The sequence below is a fragment of the Ixodes scapularis genome, unplaced genomic scaffold (genome assembly GCF_016920785.2).
Source record: "Ixodes scapularis isolate PalLabHiFi unplaced genomic scaffold, ASM1692078v2 PGA_scaffold1__304_contigs__length_218370807, whole genome shotgun sequence".
Classification (NCBI taxonomy): domain Eukaryota; kingdom Metazoa; phylum Arthropoda; class Arachnida; order Ixodida; family Ixodidae; genus Ixodes; species Ixodes scapularis.
In genome coordinates, this window is record NW_024609846.1 from 118,466,815 (window position 1) to 118,474,427 (window position 7,613).

General features: G+C 46.7%; 1 pseudogene; it reads left to right on the forward strand.

Moving 5' to 3' along the window:
- Positions 1-3,358: 3,358 nt before the first annotated feature.
- On the forward strand, positions 3,359-3,853 carry LOC120848226 (annotated as a pseudogene).
- The last annotated feature ends 3,760 nt before the right edge of the window (positions 3,854-7,613 follow it).

Below are 7,613 nucleotides of genomic sequence, written 5' to 3' on the forward strand. Positions count from 1 at the left end.
TATAGGAGGTATTCACTGGACGCCATATTTGAGGGAGATGTTTAGAGCGCATGCACAGAACGAGGTCACATTAATAGCCTGCTAAGACCGGCAACCTTGATGTTGCTAAATGCGCGCTCATAAAGGACTGCGGAAGCTCGCCGTCAGCACGCGCTCAGCAGGAGCGCACACAGATATGGCCGCCAGTGAATACTCCCTATTCTAGTGAGAAATCTCTGGAATTTATCCCTCATTTGAATACTGCTTTAGTTATCAAAATAGAGAGGTGCACCACTGGACTGTTTTCACGGTACGCACGCTGGAGTGTTATTCTGTAAACAGTGGAAGTGGGCTGTTACCTTATCACTGCTCGTCCTCCTCCTCCCCCCCCCCCCCCCCTTTCCCCGGGTCGTGCGCAGCTTGCACTCGTAGTCGAACGCCTGGAGCGCGGCCGACGCCTTGAAGTGCGCGGGAGAGTCCGCCATGGCCAGGGTGCAGAGCGGCGAGAACAACTTTTTGTGGCATTCTCGACAAGGCAAGGAGAGCGCGTGAAAAGCTTTCATCGGCGTTTATTCACGCGCCGCCGTACCTTGGACCGCATAGCGACAAAATTTGTTCCGCTACATTGCATCCTGGCCGTGGCGGACTGCCCCATGCACCTCGAGGCAACGGCCGTGCTCCAGCATAGCCTCTTTTATTCTAGAAAGCCTGTCAGTTCCACAACCGAGCCATTCAGCGCGCGGCCATCGGAAAAAGGCAAGGGGCAGCTCCGAAGGGCTACCGATATGGAAGCGCAGATCCTTTTTCGGGATAACCCTTCAGTCTGCGCGAACAATACGCGGTGGCGCCTTTCTGCAAAACAACAAACCGCAACAGGGAGAGAGAAAGAAAGAGGCTACCGGTACGTAGAGAAACTCGAGAGGGGCGGAAGAATGGAGGGTCGACGCAAAGTGTTCTCCTTTACAAAACAGGAAAGAGCGCGTTCCTGTCTCTGAATTTTACCGCTGGGGCATTGTTTGGCACTGCCCGAGAGTGCAAGAAAGCCCCTGGGCGCGCCCCCCTCTCTTATAACCTTTCCCTTTTACAGCGGACGTTAGTTAGTGATCTTGAGAGGCTTTCTAGAATAAAGAAAGCTATGGTTCCCTTTGTTCGACTGCGTGTGTAAGCTGCACACGACCCGGGGCGGGGGGGGGGGGGGGGGGGGTGCAGTGATAACGGCTTACTTTCGGTGTTTACAGAAACTATAGTAAAGAATGTTCGATCGCAAGCTTGGCAAATATTCCTTTCTGCAAAAATTGCTGTATACGAAGATTCCTTCAAGCTGAGAAGAACGGTAAGACTTTTTCATGCGTTTTCTTTGTTTTTGCTATTTTCGTGGGCACCTCGACAGGAGGCGAGATGCGGCTACTGCCTGTGCCTGATGTTTGCTTCCTGGCTCCTGGAGACTGTGCCAACGTCCATGACTTCGTCCCTGCCCTTCTTCCTGCTGCCGCTGCTAGGACTCATGGCTCCGGACGAAGTGGCAGTCGAGTACCTCAACGTACGTGCTCCATCCATTGGCTTCGAGGCCTTACTGTGTTCTATGTATGCTTGGTATAGGGTACTACAAACGTTACAAGATCAAGGTCAGTTGGAAAGCTTCCTAGAACCGCCTTTTTATGTCGCACCCGCTCAGTGGCGTTCGCTTAGCTATCCGCCGATATCAGTCCATCCCGTATTTGCAACTCCAACGCCCTGTAGATGGCAGGCCGGTAATTCTAATATAGCCGAAGAGACGGGAATGTATAGATCCTCTAGGATTTCCTTTCGGTGCGCCTGCTGGCTGACGCTGATCACCGTGCTAAATTAATTGTCTTGGCTACAAAAATGAAACTGTCAGGGCAGGAGCATATCACAGGAGACGGAGATGTTGCCGTGCGTAAAGAAAATGAGCATGTTTATATTTAAAAGTTGTGAAGGGGAACACGACAATGACTACACGAAAGAACTCGCTTTTTTTGTTAAAAGTGTATGATGCATGAACACGCCCTCCAGAACCACGCTGTAACAGCAGCACCAATGCCTACAGTACTTGCTACCATCTCCCCCTCCCTCCTCGCTCTTCTGGTTCTTTATTCGTCCGCGAGAGGGCGAGCGGCTGGTTAGAATTGCGAATAGACAGAAGCGACGGAACCGGTGAAACGTGGGATGCACATTGCTTGTGGTGGAAATTGTGATTCTATTGTGGTTTTAATGGTGAACATTCATTGCGCCAAAGATTGCGTAAAAAGAGCGTCGTTCGACAGCGGTCCTTCTCCGTTGCCCATGGGAACGATGCCCCTCGCGGCGCTGGAATCGCTTACCGTCCGTACCTGCTTGCGTGCGGGCAAACCAGGAGGACAACTTTTGAATGCAGCTTTTCCCTTGAGATTTTCATCAGATAGATCTAAGAACATTGTTGACGATGTCAGTAAATAGTAACGTAGCGATCTTAACGCTCCAAGTTGTTTGAAGAAGCTACAATAACTCACCCGCTTGCGAGCCAGGTGTGTACACACAAAACAAGTGAAAAGTTACACGGACGATCACGCGACGGCATGCGAATGTACAGCGTCAGCTGGTGCGACATTTCGATAATATCGTGTAGTGATTGACTGGAAATTTCAGTGATGTTCCGTCACGCGGTGTCTCGTGTAAACCACGACAGATCACACAAAACAACTGAGCACAAAACACGTTTTCGCGGGCGCGCTGGGCTAATTGCTTGGTCGCATCAGCGTGTTTATTCTTCGCTAGTTAACGTTGTCTTGTAGGTCCCACTTCATGTTCAAGAGCAGCATGATCTTGACGTCAAATCCGTTCTAGCCCATCATTCAGGTTGAGGCCAACGGCGACTACAGATCGACGACGTTCGCTCTCACCGGTGCGTTTACGCCGTTGAGCTGCTGCTGTTTGCTCCGGCGTATGTTTCGGCCACCCCATTCTCGCGCGCAAAGGCTTAAAGCGCCCAGGGAACAAGCGACCGAAGGCAATAAAGAGAAGGTGGTGAGGAGAGCGATCACATTACCCGCACCGCAATCGCGATTGGCAAAACCCGCGGCGCCTTAACCGTGACTATTATCAGCGAAAGGGCGAGGGTATCACTGCTGTAATCAACCTCTCCCGGCACCAAAACCACCTGCGACAAACGCCCGCATGCTCCTTTCGTTTTTAGCAATACTACACTAGCCCAGTAGAACAATTCACCGCATTACAGTTTTACGCATTTATGGGTGTAGGCAGCGTACCAATCGAGTTAGCGAAACAACATAAAGCGCTTGGAATAATTTTTTCTGAACACCTTTTGTGGAATGATCATGTCAATTATCTTGTTACGAAGCTGTCTAGGGTGGTTGGAGTTATGTCACACTGCCGCAATATTTTCCCAATTAACGTAAAATCACAAATCTACTCTTCACTATTTCAGTCTTACATTAATTATTGCCGTCTTGTTTGGGGGACAACTACACAAACAAACATAGGAAAACTTACTTTACTTCAAAAAAAGATGCTTCGTCATATTGCCAATGAGCACTATCTCGCTCACACCAAACCTTTGTTTGCCAAATATAAAATAATTAATCTTGATAAGATGTATGACTATAGATTACTGCATAGCTTTCGTTTTTCATCTCCTGAGCATGCTTCGCTTTTATGCAAGATCTCAGAGCTCTCCGAACATCCTCGTAGTTTCAACACCCGTCTTTTCGAAAAATAGGTAGTACCACGAGCTCGTACTAACTATACTTACCAGTCAATTACATATCGTCTACCTTTATTACTTAATCATCTTCTTAATAATAATACTGATGTATATCAAATGGGAAGGAAATCATTACTTATGCACTTCTTGTGAATTGTTCCGTGAAATTGTTTGAGCATACCCATACCTTTGTATAAATTTTGCATTTTTTACAGTGCTGTTAGAAGTTATGCGTTTGTGCGCCTTGTGTTGTTGTTTTGCGTAATTTTCTTCTATATGTAGCTGTATATGTTTTCAATCTGTCACAAGTTCTGCGAATAATTTTTTTTCTTTTTCTTTTGGTATAATGCTGTTAGAAGTTGAATGCATGAAGTGATTACTCAGCGTATTTTTGCATGTAATATCCTTTTGTGTTCTGAATGGATGTCCTGCTGACAAATTTTAGACGGGCCCCAGACCTCGTCAAGCTGCCACTGGCAGCTTTTTTGTCTAGGGTCTCCGTTGGCTTAAAGGCCATAAATAAAACGATTGATTGATTGATTGATTGATTGATTGATTGATTGATTGATTGATTGATTGATTGATTGATTGATTGAAAGGCTGTTTCAAAGATTTACATTTATGGTTACACCCTTTCGGTACCATTCGAGGATGTGATACTATAGGGTCCATAGAAAAAAGATTAGCTTGTCTCCCGTCCGCAGCCCACGGCGGCGTATGACAGAGTGGCGCTGCAAGATGTCGACGTTCCGGGCACACTGCGTCTCTTCATCCTGATCTTCAGAAACTTTAGCCATTCTTGCACTGCTGCCCTACGGCTGCTGATTGCCTTGGTGTAGAAACGAAAAAAGAGGCAGATAAAAAGCTTCAGTACGCTTGTGGTGTTTGCCACGGCATGTGTGTGACAGCCGAGCAAATGTAAACCTCCTCTCTAAGGAAGCGAAAAGTCCACAATATTTATTTTCATGAAGCTTATAAAGACTTAGAAGTGTCCTAAAATTATTTTCAAACTCATTGACTGTTTTTTTCAAGGTTTCAGATGGGTGCATCAAACCACCATTCTCGCTGGTGGGTTGTAAATAATGACGTTTGGGCACGCGCTGTTGCAATATGTCTTTCAGTTTTCGAGGAAGACGCACAATTATGGCTTTGAGCCTTTTTTAATACCTGTCAAACCACATAGCCAGCCATGCAATACAACGTGTCTCCAAAAAACTTTTTTTTTCTTTTTTAATGTTTAACATAAAGACCCCTCGCCGAGCGCTCACTTTTTGCCCAAATGTGCAATACTAACATTTCGGACCAGATGGCAAAGTTTCTAAACAAATCGTTATCTTATCTAAAAGTTATTTTCTGAAACATTCAATGAGAAAACAAGGACTGTTTAGGGTAGTTGACACAATACATCCCAGTATATTTGTGGACTTCGTGGGCCATTATTTCCTGTTTCTTCCAAGGCAGTTGATGCATGATAGCAGATGGAGAATGGCACATGTTGGGGCAACTGAAGTTTATTTAAAAGAAAACCCAACGCGAAACGAGCGCGTAGATTCACAGCGTGGCCAGCAGCAGCCACACAGGGAAAGCACCGCCGACAGCGCTCCGACTATAGTGCCTGATGCGCGTCTTCGACTGGCGTGTTTAGCGTGGTACGCTTCCCATACATCAAAGGTGATCCCTAAGTGGCAACAAATGACGTCACAGAAGCGGAAATGTCATGCTGTTGCATGTCGCGATCCTGGCGGTTGGTAGTAGAAATGCTAAAGAGAAGTTGCAAGTAGCACAAGTGAACCCGAGTGTTGCTGTCGTCAGCGTCATCAGGTGGAAATCAAGGGACCACTTTTTTGGACGTGGTAAACACACCCGTCGGAGACACTGATCGCGCGCAGTGCCCCATGTGCACTTTATCTACGGCGCTCTTGTCGCAGGGCGTTGGCCCTGCGACAAGATAATTTACACCCTCAAAGATGTTTCGAGTATTTGGTGTTTATATAGCCAGATGCTAGATAAGATTGGGCCAAAAACTGCATCTCCAGTTCGAACTTTCTACCTTCGGTATAACACTTCCGCTCTCGTGCACGCACGACGCGACGGAGGCAACGAGTGCGTGATTCTATTGGTGGTGCTTTTGGCACGTTTTAATTGGGCAGTGCAACAGGCTTAGTACCTTCCCTAAATACAGCATAGAATTGATCCTTCGCGTTCGTATAACCAACGAAACAAGCGTTAGTGGTTTTTCTTTTTTTCCTTTGCGCAGTCATTGCTTCCTAAAAGACAATTAAAGAACCCCTGAAAAGAAAAAAAAAATTTTTATACAGTTTGTTTGGGACACGCATGTCAAAAAAAAAAAATTACGGGAAAAAAAATAGAGCAATATTGACGGCGAGAGATTTATTTGAAATTCTGCGACAAAGTCCATGACATCGCAGAATGGTCATTCGCTCAACGGGATGGTCATTCGGTCTTTCCACCTCAAGGTGAAGGAGAAGCCGATCCACCTCTCCTCCACGCGCCCGAAATGTCTAGAGAGAAAACAGGTGGAAAGGAGATGACTACTGACTAAATCGCGTCTCGCGCCGTCAATACTGCTCTAAAATGTTTTTTTTTCGCGTACAATTATTTATTGACACCCGTGTCCCTACTTAGACAGTTAAAAAAAAGTGTGGCACAAATCAACGCTGTGAAAGGTGTTGGAGAGCGAAGCTGTAAACGACAGCCACAACGATTATCCATTGCGACGTCACTTGAAAATTCACAGATGTGGCTCTATAAAAAGTGAAACCAGAGACAAATGAAATGTACTTAACCATACACTTTATTAATTCGCAACGGCATTTACGACTACTTTATGATCAGTGTGATACACACTGAGATTTTCAGTTCTCACTGTAGAGATATTCTTTGCTAAGGTGAAATCAATGCATGATCCACGAATGGCGGTTGGTTGAGTTGCATTGGTGAAGCACATGTTATATATGGAAGCGTGGTGACGTCACTACGTGATTTCTATGCTGTTGTGTACTTCTCCACTCGGAGTAGCTTACGCAACCGTAATCTTTACCGGGAAATCCACGTAGGGAGAAGGAACATGCTTCGCATTGTTTGCAGGCGCCGTTATCATCCACTATGCGGTTTGCACTTCACAGGAGGGCTTCGAATGACGTCAACCCCTTTCGAAGCAGCTGCACACCTAATCTTTACCGGAACGCGTGGGAGGGTGTTCCTATTGGTCACACGCGCCTTATCGTGCATTATGTGGTTTTGGTGCTTCTTTTCTGGTTTTCTTTTTTTGTTGAAAGTGATACTGAGCTGTATGGCTGTATGCCTGATTTCAAAGGAGATATGCTGTTTTTCCTTTATTTGTTCGCCGGGAGTATTTTGCTTACAATGCCAACGACACGAAAATTTCTTTGGCCCTGGTAGAGGTATAGCTTCGCTGTAAAACATATTTTTTTCTTTTTAGGAGTGCTTTAAGGCCTGCGCATGACATCGTCGTTAGTGAATCCCGCTCCAAGCAGCAAGTAGGCGGAAGCTCGACGGGAGTCACCGCTAAGTGGCAGACGCGTCGCGGGGGGGGGGGGGGGGGGGGGGGAGAAGGCGCAGGCCGTTTTCTAGGCAGTATTGGCGTAGCATCGGCCGCAGAAAAGAAAGTGAGAAAGAAAAGAGCAGCGTTCACCCCCCTCTCACTTAGCCAGAACTGAATTTCACTGGATCCTGGAAAAGTAGTGCCATTGCCTTCCCTGGCTGCTAGCCGGCCATAAAATTGGGTTGCGTGTACGTTTATATGAGAAATTTAGCTAGTGCAGTACAACCGCTGGCCTGGGGTCTTTAACGTGCATCACGCGGTAGCGATACACGACCTCACGCCGGTAGTACGGTACGATGCTCATTCAGCGAAACGGGGAGGAGGAGG